The sequence below is a fragment of the Rhinoraja longicauda genome, chromosome 36 (assembly GCF_053455715.1).
Source record: "Rhinoraja longicauda isolate Sanriku21f chromosome 36, sRhiLon1.1, whole genome shotgun sequence".
Taxonomy (NCBI): Eukaryota; Metazoa; Chordata; class Chondrichthyes; order Rajiformes; family Arhynchobatidae; genus Rhinoraja; species Rhinoraja longicauda.
The window spans coordinates 8,385,861-8,407,981 of NC_135988.1; positions in this window are offsets into that span (position 1 = coordinate 8,385,861).

The window sequence follows — 22,121 nt, forward strand, 5'->3', positions numbered from 1 at the left end:
GCCGCCCACCTTGGTTGCTGGAACCAGGAGGTGGCAGTTCTACTCCCTGTGCCACTGTGCCACCCAACTTTCCATATCGTTCCACTAGGCCTATGGCAACAGAACCAGAGTACAGCTTGCTTACACAGCCTCATTATACATTGGGCATTGTGGACGGAGAACATAGAAACATAGAAACATAGAAAATAGGTGCAGGAGTAGGCCATTCGGCCCTTCGAGCCTGCACCGCCATTCAATATGACCATGGCTGATCATCCAACTCAGTATCCCGTACCTGCCTTCTCTCCATACCCCCTGATCCCTTTAGCCACAAGGGCCACATCTAACTCCCTCTTAAATATAGCCAATTAACTGGCCTCAACATCATACCTCAGGGATCCACAATCCAGGTCCACATCTACACAACTTGGAATCATTGGAATTTTTGAATTATAATGATTGGTTTCCATACCAGAATCTCACAAATGTCTTCAGTCAGTGTACTTTCTCTATTTGTTGAATTACAAGCAGATTACTTTTGTGACTTCACTTGTCCTTGTGACATGAACTGTTATTTATTGACCACCTGGCATTACCCAGGGACAATGATGGGTCAACAACTTAGTAGGGGGACTGTAGAGATAGAAATATAGAAACACAGAAAATAGGTGCAGGAGTCGGCCATTCAGCCCTTTGAGCTAGCACCACCATTCAATATGATCGTGGCTGATCATCCAAAATCAGTACACTGTTCCTGCTTTTTCCCCATATCCCTTGATTCCATTAGCCCCAAGAGCTCTATCTAACTCTCTCTTGAAAACATCCAGTGAATCGGCCTCCACTGCCTTCTGTGGCAGAGAATTCCACAGATTCACAACTCTCTGGGTGAAAAAGTTTTTTCTCATCTCAGTCCTAAATGGCCTACCCCTTATTCTTAAACTGTGACCCCTGGTTCTGGTCTCCCCCACCTTAGGGAACATTGGAATTGGATAGTGGTGGACAAATTGGTCTCTTCCCTGTAGCACAGTCACGGTAGCTTTTAAGATAGCTTTTAAGGTCTTTTCCTCTTGTGATACCAACCCTCAAATTTCCAGAGTTAACCTCACAACTTGCTATCAATACCAGGGGTTCAGGCCCTGAAATAATGTGTGAGCGTGCTGTTATAAGGAGGAAGGAATCAAGGATTTGGGAGGTGCAATGTGTAGTCCCTGAAATGTTTCAGTAATGGGATCCCCAAGCAAGTGTGTCAATATTTACAGGGATTCCCCAGAACCTGGGCATTGTCTTGATAGAAATTACAACACGTCAATAGCTTCCCATCCTAATTCAACGTGTAAATAGTGGCCCATCCCAACTAGACGATGTAGTCTTTTCTTTAAGTGATTGCACCAAGGTTACAGCGTGTAAACTAGCTGGGTTATCGGATGTGTAGGAAGGAACTGCAGATGCTGGTTTAAACCGAAGATAGATACAAAAAGCTGGAGTAACTCAGCGGGACAGGCAGCATCTCTGGAGAGAAGGAAAGAGGTTGAGACCCTTCTTCAGACCCGTCTCGACCCAAAACGTCACCCATTCCTTCTCTCCAGAGATGCTGCCTGTCTCGCTGAGTTACTCCAGCTTTTTGTGTCTATCTTGGGCTATCGGAATGAATGGCAAAACAATTATTCATGCTTTTGCGTAGTTTAAACTTGACCCTGAGGCCACTCCAGTATCTTAACAATCTATCAATTGGTGCACAATGCAACCTTTGTGTCCCCCAGTGCAAGCGTTTGTTATAATCCACTGCCGCGGAGTGCCGAGGGATTGCAAACACTGTAACTTTGAAAAACTACAACAGGAGTTTGCATTGTTCAGTGTCAGAGCAGAACTATGAGCGTACGATACCACCCTCTGGAGTAACGGAGCGTACATGCCGTTGTGTGCAACCCAGTCACCAGAGATTGCTTGACAGCGACAGTTACTAACCAGGGTCAGAAATGTGGAGGGAGAATGCAGGATGGGCTTGCAAGAATAAAATACATAGTGCAACAAAGCCAAAGCAAAACAAGATATGAATGGACTGGAACATGGAAGCAGAGGAGGAGGGGTGAAAATTGTCAGGAACCATTACTTTAGTTTAGTTTTGTTTAGTTTATTGTTACGACTATTGACTATTGAGTACAGAGGTACAGTGAAATTGCTATTGAGGGCGTGCAGCGTAGGTTTACTAGGTTAATTCCCGGAATGGCGGGACTGTCATATGTTGAAAGACTGGAGCGACTAGGTTTGTATACACTGGAATTTAGAGGGATGAGAGGGGATCTTATCGAAACGTATAAAATTATTAAGGGTTTGGATACGTTAGAGGCAGGAAACATGTTCCCAATGTTGGGGGAGTCCAGAACCAGGGGCCACAGTTTAAGAATAAGGGGTAGGCCATTTAGAACTGAGATGAGGAAAAACTTTTTTAGTCAGAGAGTTGTGAATCTGTGGAATTCTCTGCCTCAGAGGGCAGTGGATGCCAATTCTCCGAATACATTCAAGAGAGAGCTAGATAGAGCTCTTAAGGATAGCGGAGTCAGGGGGTATGGGGAGAAGGCAGGAACGGGGTACTGATTGAGAATGATCAGCCATGATCACATTGAATGGCGGTGCTGGCTCGAAGGGCCGAATGGCCTTCTCCTGCACCTATTTTCTATTGTCTATTGAAAGGCTTTTTGTTGCATGCTAACCAGTCAGTGGAAAGGCTGTACATGAGGCTGTAATTGAGCTGTCCACACTGTACAGATACGTAATGAAGGGGATAATGCACAGTGTAAGATAAAGTCCAGTAAAGTCCGATTAAAGATAGTCAGAGGGTCTTCAATGAACTAGATAGTGCTCAGGACCGCTCTTTAGTTGTTGGAAGGATGGTTCAGTTGCCTGATAACAGCTGGGAAGAAACTGGTGTCTGAATCTGGAGGTGTGCGTTCTCACACTTCTGCACCTCTTGCCTGAGGGGAGGGGGGGGAGAAGAGGGAGTGACCGGGGTGAGACTCGTCCTTGATTGTGCTGGTGGCCTTGCCGAGGCAGCGTGAGGTGCAAATGGAGTCAATGGAAGGGAGGCCGGTTTGTGTGATGGTCTGGGCTTAACAGGGAAGGAGAGAAGGTGACGGGAGAAATAAAGAGTTGGCTAAAACCAAAAGAATGGGGTGTTTAATATCAAACCCCGTAGAATGAAAAGAGTCCGCTTGCTTTTCGTGTTTTCGAACACATGGAGCCATTGCCTGCAGTGTTGTGTCTGTGCTGTCCTAACTTGTGTAAATGGGGATTAAGGAATTTGATTGTCAATCCCCTGCATTAATAGCAACGTTGCAATAAATGCAGGTGCTGCGACATCAAGCCTCGGCCTCAAGGGGCCGGATTAGCCCACCATTCAATCATGCAAGTTGGAAGTCATCTAGGCCTTCCTGGAGCCTTTGATTCCCCTCTCTGCCAGTCTGAGGAGTTCCAGCCTCTCCCCTACGCACTCCAAGGCTCCCCAACCTCGCTCTTGGCCACTCCTCAAGCTAACCTTGAAGAGGTTCTCCTCCTCTCTCCAACGGGGGTTCTGCTTGACCCCCTGTCACTGTTCCCCCCGTCTGCGATTCCTGCTGCTCTTCCAATAAGATCCCGACCCAAAACATCACCTGTCCGTGTTCTCCAGAGATACTGCATGACCCGCTGAGTTACTCCAGCACTCTGTGTCTTCATTCCCAGGTCTCTACCTTCTACTCTGGGGATATCCCACCTCCACCCCCGGGGTGATGCAGGCACAGCATTGTACAGCACAGCTACGGGCTTTTACAGCCCACCTTTTCCATGCTGATCGCAATGCCTATCTATGCTAATCCCATATGCCTGCATACATGTGTGTTACCTCAGCTGCACGGAGGCAGAAAGGAAAGCTCTACAGCGGGTAGTCCATAGAGCTCAGAGGACCATCGGAACACAGCTACCAGACTTGGAGGGCATCTACAACACACAATGCCTCAGAAAAGCCACCAGCATCCACAAAGACTCTTCACACCCCTGCAACAGTCTGTTCGAACTCCTTCCATCGGGCAGACGATACAAGGCCTTCTACGCCCGCACCTCCAGACTCAGGAACAGCTTCATCCCCAGGGCCATAGCTGCTATGAACCGGTCCTGCTGAGCCAGATGGTCACAACGCACAGTGAACCGGCACAGATCTACTTGCACTTTATCCTGTCTAAAACTGTTACAATTGTTTCGTTGGGTAGCTGTTGTCTAAATTAATTAAACTATTGCATCGTATGGGAGGCGCATTCCCAATCTCGTTGTACCCCTGGGTACAATGACAATAAAGATATATTGTATTGTATTGTATTGTATTGTATTTGGCCTGTATCCCCTTAAGCCTTTCCTATCCAAGTACCTGTCCAAATGCCTATTAAGTGTTGTAACTTTACTTTAGACTTTAGAGTTACAGCGCAGAAACAGGCACTCTGGCCCACCGAGTCCACGCCGACCAGCCATCACCCCGTACGCCAGCACTCTCCAACAGATTAGGGAACATTTACACTTTTACTGAAGCCAATCAATCTACAAATCTGTATAAGAAAATAACTGCAGATGCTGGTACAAATCGAAGGTATTTATTCACAAAATGCTGCAGTAACTCAGCGGGTCAGGCAGCATCTCAGGAGAGAAGGAATGGGTGATGTTTCGGGTCGAGACCCTTCTTCAGACTGATGTCAGGGGGGCGGGACAAAGGAAGGGTATAGGTGGAGACAGGAAGATAGAGGGAGATCTGGGAAGGAGGAGGGGAAGAGAGGGACAGAGGAACGATCTAAAGTTGGAGAAGTCGATGTTCATACCATCTGGAAACGGAGCTGGAAACCACGAGGCAGAAGATGGAGGCACAGGCAAGTCTGTACATCTTTGACAAATCTGTATATCTTTGGAGCGTGGGAGGAAACCGGAACACCCAGAGAAAACCCACTTGGTCACAGGGAGAATGTGCAAACTCTGTACAGACAGCACCCATAGTCAGGATCGAACCTAACGCCCACGCCGACCAACATGCCCCATCTACACTAGTCCCATCTGCCTGTGTTTGGCCCATATCCCTCTAAACCTGCCCTATCCATGTTCCCGTCTAATTGTTTCCTGAACGTTGTGGTAGTACCAACCTTAACTACCTCCTCCGACTGCTCGTTCAATATACCTACCACCCTTTGTGTAAAAGAGTTGCCCCTCAGGTTCCTTGTAAATCTTTCCCCCCTCACCTTAAATGCAATGCACCTACAAACCTATAAAAATCACTGCAATATTATCCAGTGTTCAATGTTGGGAGGTATGTGGATCAAGGCCAAGGGTAGAAATAGCACCTCCACTTACTGGAAAGCTAATTTTTTTAGTTTTAGTTTAGAGATACAGCGCGGAAACAGGCCCTTCGGCCCACCGAGTCCGCACCGACCAGTGATCCCAGCACATTAACACTATCCTACACGCACTAGGGACAATTTACACATACACCAAGCCAATTAACCTACATACCTGGACATCTTTGGAGTGTGGGAAGAAACAGACCTCAGAGAAAACCCACGCGGTCACCTGGAGAACGTACAAACTCCGTACAGACAGCACCCATAGTCGGGATCGAACCTGGGTCTCCAGTGCTGTAAACGCTGTAAGGCAGCAACTCTACCACTGCGCCACCATGCCGCCCTGTCTGTAAGCTTGCAGTGAATCAATGAAAGATTTGCGGCTCGGTTAAGCAATGTTAGTCTATTTGCATTAGTAGCACTACATCGCAGATACTGATCTCCACTGCCCAGCTCTTGGACACGCATTAACACGGTCTCCTACCTTTCATCGCCCGGGTCTCCTGCCTCCACCTTCAGGGCCACAAGTTCACAAGTTATGGGAGTAGAATGAGGCCATTTGGCCCATCGATCATACTCCGCCATTCAATCATGGCTGATCTCTGCCTCCTAATTCCATTTTCCTGCCTTCTCCCCATAACCCTTGACACCCGTTCTAATCAAGAATTTGCTTAACTCTGCCTTAAAAATATCCACTGCCTTGGCCTCCACAGACCTCTGTGGCAATGAGTTCCACAGATTAACTACCCTCTGACTAAAGAAGTCCCTCCGCAACTCCTTTCTAGTCTGATCCTTGACTTCCACTCCCAGGGTCTTTGTCCTGACTTTCGTACATTGCTGCAATGGATGGAAAGCGGGCATTACTTTTTGCAAGATATCCCGCTGCATCTTGTTTGCAGTATTCCCAGTATTCCAGGCAGGGATTTAGAGAAGGTTTGCACAGTAAGAGATAACGTCCTCTAGTATCGGGATGATGAACAATCTTCAACTTGGACCCAAACCATCCCGGGTGCATCGGAAATCATTTCATCACATCAGAGAGGAATAGCATATGGAACATAGAACAGTACAGCATGGGAACAGGCCCTTTGGCCCACTAAGTTTGTGCCGAACATGATGCCTAGCTGAACTGATCTCGTCTGCCTGCACATGATCCATATCTCTCGATTCCCTGCATTTCCATGTGCCTTTCTAAAAGCCTCTTGAAGCCTAAAGTATCTAAAAGCCTCTGTTTTATCTGCCTCCTCCACCGCCCCTGGCAGCGCGTTCCAGGCCCCCACCGCCACCTATGTCTAAACGTCGCCCCGCACTTCTCCATTAAACTTTCCCCCTCTCGCCTTATAGCTATGCCCTTTCGTGTTGCACATTTCCACCTGGAGCTGTGCCCCATCAGTTAGTTGTTGAGTCCGGTACTGGCATGGGTACTGGCATTGTTGGTGGTATTGAGATTGGCTTATTATTGCCAGATTTACCGTGAAAAAACGTTGTCCTGCGTGCTGTCCTGGCAAATCATGCCGTGCATGAGGACATTTGGTCTTGCAGAAGAAAAAGCAAGCAAAGTGCTTATTATATTGTCACAAAATGCTGGAGTAACTCAACAGGTCAGGCAGCATCTCAGGAGAGAAGGAATGGGCGGCGTTTTGAGTCGAGACCCTTCTTCAGACTGAAACGTCGCCCATTCCTGAGATGCTGCCTGACCTGCTGAGTTACTCCAGGATTTTGTGAATAAATACCTTTGATTTGTACCAGCATCTGCAGTTATTTTCTTACACCATTGTATTGTCACAGTTGCAAGCAAATCTGTTGGGGCCGGCACGCAGAGGGCCGCTACCCTCCAGCACACCTTGGGCCGAAGGGCCTGTTTCCACACTCTATGACTGCGGCCTTCGAAACAGATATTGCCAGTTTCTTTGACATGGTGAGTCAAATAAAAGTTATGATCTATTTGATAAAGGGCCCAAGGGAGCTGAAAGGCTTCTTCCTGTAGCGATGCCTCAGCTCGATGTGAAATATCTAAGGAGGAGGATGAAAGTGCAAGACACTGAAGGACTTGGTCCGACTGGGATGATCCCCCTTCTGAAACCAAGAGAGATCATAAGGTTATAAGGATTAGTAGAATTAGGCCATTTGGTCCATCAAGTCTACTCCGCCTTTCAATCGTGGATGATCTATCTCTCCCTCCTAACCCCATTCGCCTGCCTTCTCCCCATATCCTCTGGCATGTGTAGTAATCGGATGACTTCACGCTGGGCATTGTATGTTAGGTCCATCGTTGGCTGGGGAAGGTGTGATCTCAAGAGAAACAATGTGGAGAACTATGGAACTGGTAAAACAACTTGGAAGAGATGACAATAAACAATAGACAATAGGTGCACGAGGAAGCCATTCGGCCCTTCGAGCCAGCACCGCCATTCATTGTGATCATGGCTGATCATTCTCAATCAGTACCCCGTTCCTGCCTTCTCCCCATACCCCCTGACTCCGCTATCCTTAAGAGCTCTATCCAGCTCTCTCTTGAACGCATTCAGAGAATTGGCCTCCACTGCCTTCTGGGGCAGAGAATTCCACAGATTCACAACTCTCTGACTGAAAAAGTTTTTCCTCATCTCGGTTCTAAATGGCCTACCCCTTATTCTTAAACCGTGGCCCCTTGTTCTGGACTCCCCCAACATTGGGAACATGTTTCCTGCCTCTAACGTGTCCAACCCCTTAATAATCTTATACCCAGCAGTCTTCAAATAAATTGGATGCGATAACAAAATAGAACCAAATACATCAGATGGACACAAGGTGCTGGAGTAACTCAGCGGGACAGGCAGCATCTCTGGAGAGAAGGAATGGGTGACGTCTCGGGTCGAGACCCTTATTCATCAGATGGAGTTTCTGACACTCTCCTCCCCCTCTCCCACCCATCCCTACCCCCTTCCTCCTCCTGAGTCGTTTTTTTACCAGCTCCACAGTTCTCCACGTTGTTTCTCTTGAGATCACACCTTCCCTAGCCAACAATGGACCTAGCAGGCAATGCCCAGCGTGAAGTCATTCGCGGCTGGCCCTGATTGCTCCTGGTATTTCTTCGCCTCCAGCTCTTCACCCCCCACTACCCCTTACTTTCAATCTGAAGAAGGGTCCCGCCCCGAAGCGTCACCCATCCTTTTTCCTCAGAGATACTGCCTGACCCGTTGAGCTACTCCAGCACTTTGTGTCTTCTCTTTACATCAGATGGAGTAAGCAGTCCCTCCATTTTCAAGGTGTCAGAAAACACAACATCCAGAAGAACCCTTCCCCTCCCACGTCAAGAGAACCCTCGAGGTTCCACGGTCATGTAGGGCCAAGAGTGACGTTTTGAAGTGAACCAGTAGAGGACGTCTCCAGCTCTTGTCAGGGTCAGGTCCCTCTGTTCGGGCAAGCTGAAGGCCAGGGGGACAAAGCTGAGCCATTGGGAGAGAGCTTTGTTGCCAGTCAGCCCGGTCCTGAGGCTTCATTGCGTGAGCCAATGTCACCCAAAGGAATCTCCACAAGGCACGGTGTGGAGGAAGCACGAACCGACCCATGGAGTCAATATTCCCGATGGGTCTTTTCCACAGAAGAGAATGTGTGGCAAAGAAGTGGCGGACAGTGGGGGGAACATTAACCAAGTATCACTCCAATCCTTGGCACTAAATCAGGGCATTGCACAGAAGTGGGGGCAGTGGAAGAATCTCCCCGCCTGTAGTTTTGAATGGCCCCAATTCTTGCCTTGTGCACTTATTGACCTGAGTGTTCGCTGCGCCGAATGCTGGCTGGGAGAACATGCAAACTCCGTAGAACCAGCACCTGTGGTCAGGGTTGAACCCGAGCGCCTGGCGCTGTAAGGCAGCAACTCCATGCTGCGCCACCGAGCCGCCCTGAATTACCTCCTTCTAAGTGTTCTATAAGAAAATAACTGCAGATGCTGGTACAAATCGAAGGTATTTATTCACAAAATGCTGGAGTAACTCAGCAGGTCAGGCAGCATCTCAGGAGAGAAGGAATGGGTGACGTTTCGGGTCGAGACCCTTCTTCAGACTGATGTCAGGGGGGCGGGACAAAGAAAGGATATAGGTGGAGACAGTTGGAGAAGTCGATGTTCATGCCGCTGGGCTGCAAGCTGCCCAGGCGAAATATGAGGTGCTGTTCCTCCAATTTCCGGTGGGCCTCACTATGGCACTGGAGGAGGCCCATGACAGAAAGGTCAGACTGGGAATGGGAGGGGGAGTTGAAGTGCTCGGCCACCGGGAGATCAGTTTGGCCAACACGGACCGAGCGCAGGTGTTGAGCGAAGCGATCGCTGAGCCTGCGCTTGTTTTCGCCGATGTAAATAAGATGACATCTAGAGCAGTGGATGCAATAGATGAGGTTGGAGGAGGTGCAGGTGAACCTCTGTCTCACCTGGAAAGACTGTTTGGGTCCTTGGATGGAGTTGAGGGGGGAGGTAAAGGGACAGGTGTTGCATCTCGTGCGGTTGCAGGGGAAAGTGCCCGGGGATGGGGTGGTTTGGGTAGGAAGGGACGAGTGGACCAGGGAGTTACGGAGGGAACGGTCTCTGCGGAACGCAGAGAGGGGAGGGGATGGGAAGATGTGGCCAGTGGTGGGGTCCCGTTGTAGGTGACGGAAATGTTGGCGGATGATTTGTTTGATCCGCTGGCTGGTGGGGTGGAAGGTGAGAATGAGGGGGATTCTGTCCTTGTTGCGAGTGGGGGGAGGGGGAGGGGGAGTAAGAGCGGAGCTGCAGGATGTAGAAGAGATCCTTCTAAGTGTTGTGTGTTTCGATGCCCCAACCCACAAGCGCCTGCCTGGATGCTGCCAACTGACCTGACTAAACATGTCGTGATAGTTTTCTATGGTTCTTAATTCTTCACCAAATGGGACGAGGAGGCATGAAAATCGATTTATTTGTTTTGCAACCTGTGAGGGTTTGCTGTACGCAAAATGAGTGCAGGTTTAGAAACATAGAAAATAGGTGCAGGAGTAGGCCATTCGGCCCTTCGAGCCTGCACCGCCATTCAATATGATCATGGCTGATCATCCAACTCAGTATCCCGTACCTGCCTTCTCTCCATACCCCCTGATCCCTTTAGCCACAAGGGCCACATCTAACTCCCTCTTAAATATAGCCAATGAACTGGCCTCAACTACCTTCTGTGGCAGAAAATTCCACAGATTCACCACTCTCTGTGTGAAAAAAAACGTTCTCATCTCGGTCCTAAAAGACTTCCCCCTTATCCTTAAACTGTGACCCCTTGTTCTGGACTTCCCCAACATCGGGAACAATCTTCTTGCATCTAGCCTGTCCAACCCCTTAAGAACTTTGTAAGTTTCTATAAGATCCCCCCTCAATCTTCTAAATTCCAGCGAGTACAAGCCGAGTCTATCCAATCTTTCTTCATATGAAAGACCTGCCATCCCAGGAATCAATCTGGTGAACCTTCTCTGTACTCCCTCTATGGCAAGAATGTCTTTCCTCAGATTAGGAGACCAAAACTGTACGCAATACTCCAGGTGCGGTCTCACCAATGCCCTGTACAACTGCAGCAGAACCTCCCTGCTCCTATACTCAAATCCCCTCACTATGAATGCCAACTCCAAAGACGTACAGGTATGTAGGTTAATTGGCTGGGTAAATGTAAAAATTGTCCCTAGTGTGTGTAGGATAGTGTTAATGTACGGGGATCGCTTGGCGGCACGGACTTGGAGGGCCGAAAAGGCCTGTTTCCGGCTGTATATATATGATATGATAACATACCATTCGCTTTCTTCACTGCCTGCTGCACCTGCATGCCTACTTTCAATGACTGGTGCACCACTCATTGTACCGCTCCCCTTCTCCTAATCTGCCACCATCTCCCCTTCTCCTAATCGGCCACCCTGGGACGTCTCCAGCTCTTGTCAGGAGAAGGGGAGTTTGTGACGGTCCCAACGATGCAGCATAAATGCAGCCATTCTCTGCAGTTGGGCTTATTGATGTTGGTACAGGTTATGAGGAGCTTGTGCGCTACTCACTCAGGGATTGTTTTGAGAGTTGCAGGGAGGGGGGTGGGGGGGGGGGGTGGGTTTGCGGCTTGTTTTTGTCACACACTGCCGTCTAATTACGGCACATCCTCAGGAATTGCAAGTTCCCATCAAGTGTTAGCGGCTCGGACTAAAAAAACAAGTAAAGTCGCACTTTGTGAGAAAGAGATGGGAGTGTGAGTCCCTTGTGTGTTCACGCTGCACAAACAGGTCCACGCTTGGCACCAAACTTCAGTGTTGCATCAAAGCACGATTTCCCGTTTGATAGTGGCGTGAAACTCATGGACGAGTGGAGTTCTCCGCCTGTGTGTCACCGGGTCCAGGATGCGGCCTGCATCCGTGCTGATCGAAGTGCAGCAGTTCACAGTGCAAATGGCTCTCCCTGGGTCAGTGGTGAGGGGAGGATGAGTCCCGGTCAAAGCTCGCCCGGTTGATGCATTTACTGCAACAACAACTGGGGCGGCACAGTGGCGCAGCGGTGAAGCAACTGCCTTACAGCGCCAGAGACCCAGGTTCAATCCTAAACCTGGTACAGACATTGTACGTTCTCCCTGTGACCGTGTGGGCTTCCTCCTGGTGCTCCAAGTTCCTCCCACATTCCAAGGTGTACAGGTTTGTAGGTTAATTACACTGGAATTTAGAAGGATGAGAGGAGATCTTATCGAAACGTATAAGATTATTAAGGGGTTGGACACGTTAGAGGCAGGAAACATGTTCCCAATGTTGGGGGAGTCCAGAACAAGGGGCCACAGTTTAAGAATAAGGGGTAGGCCATTTAGAACTGAGATGAGGAAAAACATTTTCAGTCCGAGAGTTGTGAATCTGTGGAATTCTCTGCCTCAGAAGGCAGTGGAGGCCAATTCTCTGAATGCATTCAAGAGAGAGCTGGATAGAGATCTTAAGGATAGCGGTCAGGGGGTATGGGGAGAAGGCAGGAACGGGGTACTGATTGAGAATGATCAGCCATGATCACATTGAATGGCGGTGCTGGCTCGAAGGGCCGAATGGCCTCCTCCTGCACCTATTGTCTATTGTGTATTGTCTATTAATTGGCTTCGGTAAAAATTGTAAATTCTCCCTAGTGTGTAGGATCGTGCAAGTGTTGGGCATGATGCTAGTGTTGATCATGCTAGTGCTGATTGGCATGGACTCGGTGGCCCAAAGGCCCAGTTTCCAAGCTGTATCTCTAAACTAAACTACGTGCTGGGCCCTCTGAGTTACTCCTGCACTTTGTGTCTATTTCTAGATTTCGACAACTCTGATATGGGTCTCCATTTATCACTTGGTTGCCCTTAGACGGATGTGAGTCCTCTCTGGTCTGGGACAAGTGAGCAGCTTCTTAGGTTTGAGAGGGCAGTTAAAGTGAGGTGGAAGTCACGTATGAATCAGGCTGGGTAGAAACAAATTCTCTTTTCTAATGGAAAAGAGTGAACCAATTGTTTTTTGCAAGCAATCCCAACAGACTTACAGTCACTTCACCAGTTAAGCAGGTTTTGCAAAGCTGAATTCAAATCCTCAGAGTAACCATGGAGCCATTTGAACCAACTCTTTCTGCATGTTGAACCTATTTCATAACCACTACCACAAACCTCACACTTATATTTCACGCCCAGAGAAATGGTCCTGGCCTGAAACGTTGCCTGTCTATTTCCCACCACAGATGCTGCCTGACTAGAGGTTGCCAACTATCTCACTCCCAAATACGGGACAAGGTGACGTCACCGTCCCGCGCCCCGCGCCCCGCGCCCCGCGCCCCGCGTGACCTCGCCCAGCCAGCGTCCACGTGCTCCCGCTCCACCAATGGCAGCCGCCTGGGCCGGGAGTCGTGTTGCTATACAACCTCCATGAGGTGAACACACTTGGCCTCGCTCCCCGAACACACTCTGTTAGCCTACACTGTCCGGGCCTACAGGGGCCCCCGGGCCTACTGTGTCCGGGCCTACAGCGCCTACCCAGGCCTAATACGGGACAAGGGCGGTCCCATACAGGACAGGTTTAGCCCAAAATACAGGATGTCCTGGCTAATAAGGAACAGTTGGCAACCCTATGCTTGACCCACTATGTACCCTCAGCCCCCAACAGTTTGTTGATGGCCCCACAGTTCAGCATCTGCAGTCTCCTTTGTGTTGTTCTGCCATAATTTGATGTGTTTATTTTAGTTTAATTTAGTTTAGAGATACTGTGTGGAAAAAGGCCCTTCGGCCCACTGATTCCACACTGACCAGCGATGCCTGTACACTAACACAATCCAAACACACTCGGACCAATTTATAATTTTCTCCAACGCCAATTAACCTACAAATCTGTACATCTTTGGAGTGTGGGAGGAAACCAGGGAACCCGGTGAAAACCCAAATGGTCACGGGGAGAACGTACATATTCTGCACAAACAGCACCCGTGGTCAGGATCGAATCCGGGTCTCTGGTACTGTAAGGCAGCATCTCTACTGCTGTGCCACCATGCCGCACAGTTTAGTACACAGTTTAGTTTAGTTTAGTTTAGTTTAGTTTAGTTTAGTTTAGAGATATAGCATGGAAACAGGCCCTTTTGCCCATTAAATCCATCAATTACCAAATCACACTAGTTCTATGCTATCTTACATTTTTGTTCGCTAGAAACATAGAAAATAGGTGCAGGAGTAGGCCTTTCGGCCCTTCGAGCCTGCACCGTCATTCAATATGATCATGGCTGATCATCCAGCTCAGTAAACTGTACCTACCTTCTCTCCATACCCCCTGATCCCTTTAGCCACAAGGGCCACATCTAACTCCCTCTTAAATATAGCCAATGAACTGGCCTCAACTACCTTCTGTGGCAGAGAATTCCACAGACTCACCACTCTATGTGTGAAGAAATGTTTTCTCATCTCGGTCCTAAAAGACTTCCCCCTTATCCTTAAGCTGTGACCCCTAGTTCTGGACTTCCCCAACATCGGGAACAATCTTCCCGCATCTAGCCTCTCCAACCCCTTAAGAATTTTATATGTTTCTATAAAATCCCTCCTCAATCTTCTAAATTCCAGTGAGTACAGAAGACTGAGGGGGGACTGAGGGGGGACTGAGGGGGGCTACACTACAGAGGCCAGTTAACCGACAAACCCACGCATCTGAGATGTGGGGGGAAACCAGGGCACCCAGTGGAAACTCACGTGGACTCAGGGAGAATGTGCAAACTGTCCACACAGACAGCATCTGAGGTCAGGATTGAACCCGGGTCTCTGGCGCTGTGAGGCAGCTGCTCCACCAGCTGCTCCACCGTGCACTTACAGATGTTCTCCGAAAGTGCATCGCGAATTGCAAAGTCCTTAAAATGACATTAATAGGGAGAGCACCAAGAGCTGACTTTAAATATTAATATTTTCACAGGGAATAAAAACCAAGACATGCTGGAAATATGCAGCAAGTTGGATGTAACGGTAGAGGAAAAGACAGAGAAAATCAGATTCTAAGATGCAGAGAAACGAGGAAAGGGAGGGAGAAATTAAAACTTAAGATCTTTAAAAGGAGAGAGAGAGCCGGAGGGATCAAAGGACTAAAGGAATGACTGTGTAAAGTAACAAAAGGGCAGAGTAGGTGAAAGAGCACAATGATTATCCAAAATTACGCACTTGGAAAGAATGCTGCAATAAGTCTTCGAGAGAAAAAAGCACGGAAACAGGGCCTTCAGCCCACTGAGTACATGCCAACTATCAAATACCCATTTACACGTTACATTAATCCAATTTTTCTTCTTCGCCCTACATTCCCATCAACTCCCTCAGATTCCAACACTTACTTCGACACTAAAGGCAACTTACCTTCAACAATTAACTTACCAAGATGCACATAGCGTCATACAGCGTGGAAACAGACCTATCAATAGACAATAGACAATAGGTGCAGGAGGAGGCCATTCGGCCCTTCGAGCCAGCACCGCCATTCAATGTGATCATGGTTGATCATTCTCAATCAGTACCCCGTTCCCGCCTTCTCCCCATACCCCCTGACTCCGCTATCCTTAAGAGCTCTATCCAGCTCTCTCTTGAATGCATTCAGAGAATTGGCCTCCACTGCCTTCTGAGGCAGAGAATTCCACAGATTCACAACTCTTTGACTAGTCCCACCTGCCTACCTTTGGCCCGTATCCCTCTAAACCTGTGCTGTCCATGTACCTGTCTAAATGTTTCTTAAACGTTGCGATAGTACCTGCCTTAACTACCTCCTCTGGCATTGTTCCATGCACCCACCACCCTTTAAGTAAAAAAGTTACCCCTCAGGTTCCTATTAAATCCTTCCTCCCTCACCTTAAACCTATGTCCTCTGGTTCGCGAATGTGGGAGGAATATGGAGGAGTGGAGGGGGGGGGGGGGGTAGGGGGGAGGACCTATGCAGTCACAGAGGGAACATACAAACTCCACACCGACAGCATGGAAGTCAGGATTGAACCGGGTCTCTGGAGCCGTGAGGTAGCAGCTCCACCCGCTGCAGGCCTGTGTTCGCCTGGCATTAAAATGCTGGAACGCTGGTTATTTATGTTGTCGGATTCAATGTTGAGCCTGGAAGTCTGAGAAGTTGAGTTGCTTCAACTTACAGCAAGCTTGAGACAGAGCATGAGGCGAAGGGAAAAGAGGCCGCAGGAGAGGAAGGTGGAGAATTAACGTAGCAGTTGATGGTGGACTGTCGAGGTGACACCTGGTGAGATGACAAGTGGGTTCAAGTGGGGTGGCACAGTGGCGCAGTGGTAGAGCTGCCGCCTTACAACACCAGAGACAGGGTGGTGGGTGTGTGGAACGAGCTGCCGGAGGAGGCAGTTGAGGCAGGTACTATCGCAGCAGGTCAAACGCAGTCAGGTGTGACTAGTGTAGATGGGGCATGTTAGTCGGCAAGGGCAAGTTGGGCTGTTTCCATACTGTATGACTCATGATGGACATCACATTGGCACAGCGGTAGAGTTGTTGCATTACCATGCCAGAGAACTGGGTTCAACCTTGACTACAGGTGCTGTCTGCAGAGACTTTGTATGTTTTACCTGTAACTGCGTGGGTTTTCTCTGGGTGCTCCGGTTTCCTCCCACGTTCCAAAGGAATGCAAGTTTGCAGGTTAATTGGCATCTGTAAATTGTCCCAAGTGTGCAGGATAGAACTAGTTAGTGTCAAGGTGATTATTCACAAAATGCTGGAGTAACTCAGCAGGTCAGGCAGCATCTCAGGAGAGAAGGAATGGGTGACGTTTCGGGTCGAGACCCTTCTTCTTCAGTGTAAAGGTGATTGTTGGTTGGTGTGGACGCAGTGGAACAAAGGGCCTATTACGGAAACAATCTCTAAACTAAACTAAACTAAACTGAACTAAACTAAACAGCTAAACTAAATTAAGTGGAGTCCCATCCTGGTTGTTGCAGGAATGGATAGAAGGATGGCAGCAGACGTTTGGAAACAGTGTGGACATTTTTGAGAGCCCTTTCAACAGTGATAGAGAGGTGAGGAAAGAAGGATGCTTTGGTCTCGCTGGTGTGGAAGGTCGTATAATTGGAATAGGGGCAACAAAAAATGGGAAAGCCAGAAAATGGAACGGAAGCCAGATAAAAGTTTAGCTTTAGAGATGCAGTGTGGAAGCAGGTCCTTCGGCCCACCGAGTCCACGCTGAGCAGTGTTCACCCGTACACTAGTTCTATCCTGCACTCGGAGATGAATTTACAGAAGCCAATTAACCAACAAGCCCACACGTCTTTGGGAAGAAGCTGGAAGAAGGAAACCCACGCGCTCGCAGGGAGAACGTGCAAACTCCACACAAACAGCAACCAAGGTCAGGATCGAACCTGGGTCTCTGGCATTGTGAAGCAGCAGCTCTACCAGCTGCACCGCCAAAGGAGTTTTATCTGTGGGAGTGGTAGGGTTGCAATGGGCTTGTGTAGTTCACACTGTATTCAATACGACCAGTGCCAGCGTGTGTTGCCCATCCCTAGCCGGCTTACGAGAAGGGGATACACTTTAACTTGAGCCAACTTCTTGCACAAACATAAAGTGCTGGGGAAACTCAGCAGGTCAGGCAATATCTGGGGGGGGGGAGGAAATATGGACAGGTGATGTTTTGAGCCAGGACCTTTCTTCGGATTGTTTGACCTGTCCCGACCTGAGATTTTACCCGTCCATTCCCTCCCCAGATGCTGCTTGACCCGTTAAGTTCCTTGAGCTCTTTGTGTTTTGCTCAAGATTTCAGCATCTAGTGTCGCCATCTCGAACCATTGCAAAGCTTATGCTGAAGGTAGTCCAACAGTTGGGTCGGGTAGGAAGATATAGGATTAATACCCAGCAATGATAAGGGAATGGCTAAATAGTTCCAAGTCAGGGCTGTGTGTGTATTTTGGAAGGGGGGACTGCAAGTGATGGCACTACCCTGTATCTGCTACCCTTGTCCTTCTTGGAGATAGAGGCCAGGAGTTAGGGAAGTGCTCTCGGAGTAGCTTGGGTAAGTTCTTTAGCTTACTCTAGTTTAGTTTCGTTTATTAACGCAGAAACATGCCCTTCGGCCCACCAAGTCCACGCCGACCAGCGATCCCCACACACTAACTCTAGCCTCCACACACTAGGGACATTTTACAATTATACCGAGCCAATTAACCTACAAACCTGTACATCTTTGGAGTGTGGTGGAAATCGGAGATCCCAGAGAAAACCCACACAGAGAGTAAATGGCATCTGAAACGAGCTGCCAGGGGAAACTATAGATACGGGTACAACTACGGTTTTCAAAATACCTTTGGACAGAGAGGTGGTGCAGTAGTAGAGTTGCTGCCTTACAGTGCCATAGACCCAGGTTAGATCCCATCTACGCAGAGTTTGTACGTTCTTCCTGTGACCTCGTGGGTTTTCTTCGGGTGCCCCGGTTTCCTCCCACATTCCAAAGACGTGCAGGTTTGTGGGTTAATTGGCTTCTGTAAATTGTCCCCAGGGTGTAGGATAGAATTGTAAGGGGGGGACTATTGGTCAACATAAACTCAGTGGGCTGAAGGGCCTCTTTCCACGCTGTGTCTCCAAAACTAAAAACAAAACCGAACACAGATATATGGACAGGAAGGGTTCAGCAGGCTAAGGGCCAAATGCAGGCAAATGGGACTCGCCTAGAAAGGTAGTCAACATGGAGAAGTCGGGCGGAAGGGTCTGTTTTGATGATGTATAGTTCTATGACTTTGTTGAAACTTCATATATTCAGGCAAGTAGAGGGTGCTCCATTACCTTGACCTACATCTTGTTGATATTGGAAAGGCTTTCAGGTGTCAGTGGTACGGGGCGGCACAAAGGTGCAGTGGTAGGATTGCTGCCTCACAGCGCCGGAGACCCAGGTTCGATCCTGACTATGGGTGTTGTCTGTTCCGAAGTTGTGCATTCTCCCTGTGACCGTATGTGCTTTCTCTGGGTGCTCCAGTTTCCTTCCACTTTCTAAAGACGTACAGGTTTGCAGGTTAATTGGCTTTGATGAAATTGTAAATTGTCCCTCGTGTGTAGGATGGTGCCAGTGAGCGAGCTGATCGCCGGTCGGCGCGGACTCGGTGGGCCAGAGGGCCTGTTTCTAAGCTGTATCTCGAAAGTCTAAAGGTAAGTCATTCACTGATGGTACCCAGCATACCTGTCCCTCGTGCTGCAGTATCTAAGTAACTGGTTCAATCTCTTGCAGTTCAATTATGATGCACAGGATCTCCCAGAGGTACATTCTACGATATCATAGCACTTTGAAAGCTAAATGCACATCGAAGTGAAAAACAAGGCACAGCTTGCTTCCAACCTGTTTCCAACCCTTCACACCTGAGAGGGTTGTCCCGTGAGAATCGTAAGATTTTTATTAAAATGCACAAATATTGGAATAAAGTTGCCAAAATCAAGGGACCTCGATGCCCAAACACCTTCGCAATCCTCTGAATCTCAGATCCACAATTGCAAACATACAACAGGAATGTGCAAAGGTTCTCAGCACATGGTGAGGCAGCAACTGTGGAGAGAGTAGACAAGTTCATGTTTCAGTTTAGTTTGGTTTTGTTTAGGGGTAAAGTATGGACAAAGGCCGTTCGGCCCACTGAGGCCATGCCGGCCAGCGATCACCCCCAATACTATCCTGCACACCAGGGACAATTTACAGAAGCCAATTAACCTACAAATCTGCCCGTGCTTAGAATGTGGAAGGAAACCCTCACGGTCACAGTGAGAACAATGTGCAAACTCTGTACAGACAGCACCCGTGGTTAGGATCAAACCCGGGTCTCAGACTCTGTGAGACAGCAGCTCTATTGTGCCGCCAATGAAGGTTAATTGAGTTTTTTATGGAAAGGCCTGCATAAAGTGGATGTGGACAAGATGTTTCCACTAGTGGGAGAGTCTAGAAACAGAGGCCGTTGCCTCAGAGTAAAAGGATGCTCCTTTAGGAAGGAGATGAGGAGGAATTTATTTAGTCAGAGGGTGGTGAATCTGTGGAATTCATTGCCACAGACGGCTGTGGAGGCCAAGTCATTGGGTATTCTTAGGGCAGATATTGACAGATTCTTAGTAAGGGTGTCAAGGGTTATGGGGAGAATGCAGGAGAATGGGGTTGAGAGGGAAAGTCAGATCAACCATGATTGAATGGCGGGGTAGACTTTGTGGGCCGAATGGCCTACTTCTGCTCCTATGACTGATGAACTTATGAATCTAAGGACCCACCTTTCAATGATGGAGGGGAGACTGGAGAAAATGGAGGGATTTGTATCATGTGCAGGCAGAGGAGATTAGTTTAAGTCGACATCATGTTCAGCATGGACGTTGTGGGCCGAAGGGCCTGTTCCTGTGCTGTACGTGTCTATGTTCTGTGTTTCCAATTTGATCCATCACACTGTGTGGTTATAACTGATCATCCAAATACATCATCCAATCCCTTGACCCCTCAAGGTCTAAGAACAACATTAAATTCCCTCTTGGGTATATTTAATGATGTGGCTTCAACTGCTATGTGTATCATAAGGTCATAAGTGATAGGAGCAGAATAGGCCATTCAGCCCATCAAGCCTACTCCGCCATTCAATCGTGGCTGATATATCTCTACCTCCATTCTCCTGCCTTCTCCCCATAACATCAGACACCCATACTATTCAAGGCTCTACGTGTGGGAAAGAACTGCAGATGTTCGTTTAAATCGAAGGTAGATACAAAATACTGGAGTAACTCATTGGGACAGGTAGCATCTCTGGAAAGAAAGAATCGGTGACATTTCAGGTCGAGATCAGTTTTTAGAAGGGTCTCGACCCAAAACGTCACCCATTAATCAGCCTGAAGAAGGGACTCGACCCAAAACGTCACCCGTTACTTTTCTCTAGAGATGCTGCCTGTCCCACTGAGTTACTCCAGCATTTTGTGTCTACCTTCTATTCAAGACTCTATCTATACCTGCCTTAAAAATATCATGGCTTGGCCTCCACAGCCTTCTGTGGCAAAGAATTCCACAGATTCACCACACTCTGACTAACAAAAAATCATCATCTCCTTCCTAAAGAAACGTCCTTTAATTCTGGAGCTATGACCGCTAGTCCTAGACTCTCACACTAGTGGGAAAAATCCTCTCCACGTCCACTCTATCCAAGCCCTTCACTATTCGGCAAGTTTCAATGAGGTGCGAGAGAGAATTCGCCAGACTCTGGGGAAACAAACTACTTTTAATCTTAGTCTTAAATGGCTGATCCCTTATCTTTAGATTGGGAGCGTTCCTCCCTGAACACATCCGTCAGCACAGAATTCTTCTTTAAGTGTCAGTTCGGTCCTTTTAGAATGCAGACACGGGAGACTGCAGATGATGAAATCCCGAGTTAAAATCAAACTGCTGGAGGAACTTAGCGGGTCGGGCAGCATCTGTGGAAGGAAACGGACAGTGAACGATTCCGAATCGGCGACCTGTCCATTTCCCTCCACAGATGCCGCCTAACTCGCTTGAGTTCCTCCACCAGATTAGTTTTATATTGCCCCTGTTGGATGTTGCATGAATATTGCCATTTTATTCCAGATTTTCCACATCCGCGTGTTTTGCTTTTGCATTGCAATTGTTCTCGGGTTGATTGTAACGTTACATTACCCCGACCGTGCGATGACGGAACAAAAAAAAAAACTAGCACCGAAAGAGGCCATTCTGCCCACCGCTTGCTATACTTACACCTCGAGGGTTTTTTTAAGACAAACGAGACTCAATTTCCCTGAAGGTGGACACAAAATGCTGGAGTATCTCAGCGGGTCAGGCAGCATCTCAGGAGAGAAGGAATGGGTGACTTCTTCAGACTGAAGAAGGGTCTCGACCCGAAACGTCACCCGTTCCCCCCCATTATGTTGTTCATTAAAGGACCATGAGTTTCAGTGGCATTTATTCACAAAATGCTGGAGTAACTCAGCAGGTCAGGCAGCATCTCAGGAGAGAAGGAATGGGTGACTTCTTCAGACTGAAGAAGGGTCTCGAACCGAAACGCCACCCATTCCTTCTCTCCAGAGATGCTGCCTGACCCGCTGAGTTACTCCAACATTTGGTGTCCACCTTCAATTTGAACCAGCATCTGCAGATATTTTCCTTCTCAATTTCCCCGAAGTTCCCTCTGCAAACCCTCCCCCACCAACAAAAAAAACAAAAAAAACCCTTCCCTGCAGAATCTTGTCAATGATGTTGAGACTCGTTTGTTAAAAATAGGTCGAACGATGTGCCTGGGGAATAGACTTGAAACTGCTTCGTAATATCAATTGCACTGCGCGGGTCTCCGAGGCGGCTGTTTAAGTTGTGTCTCTTCTCGTC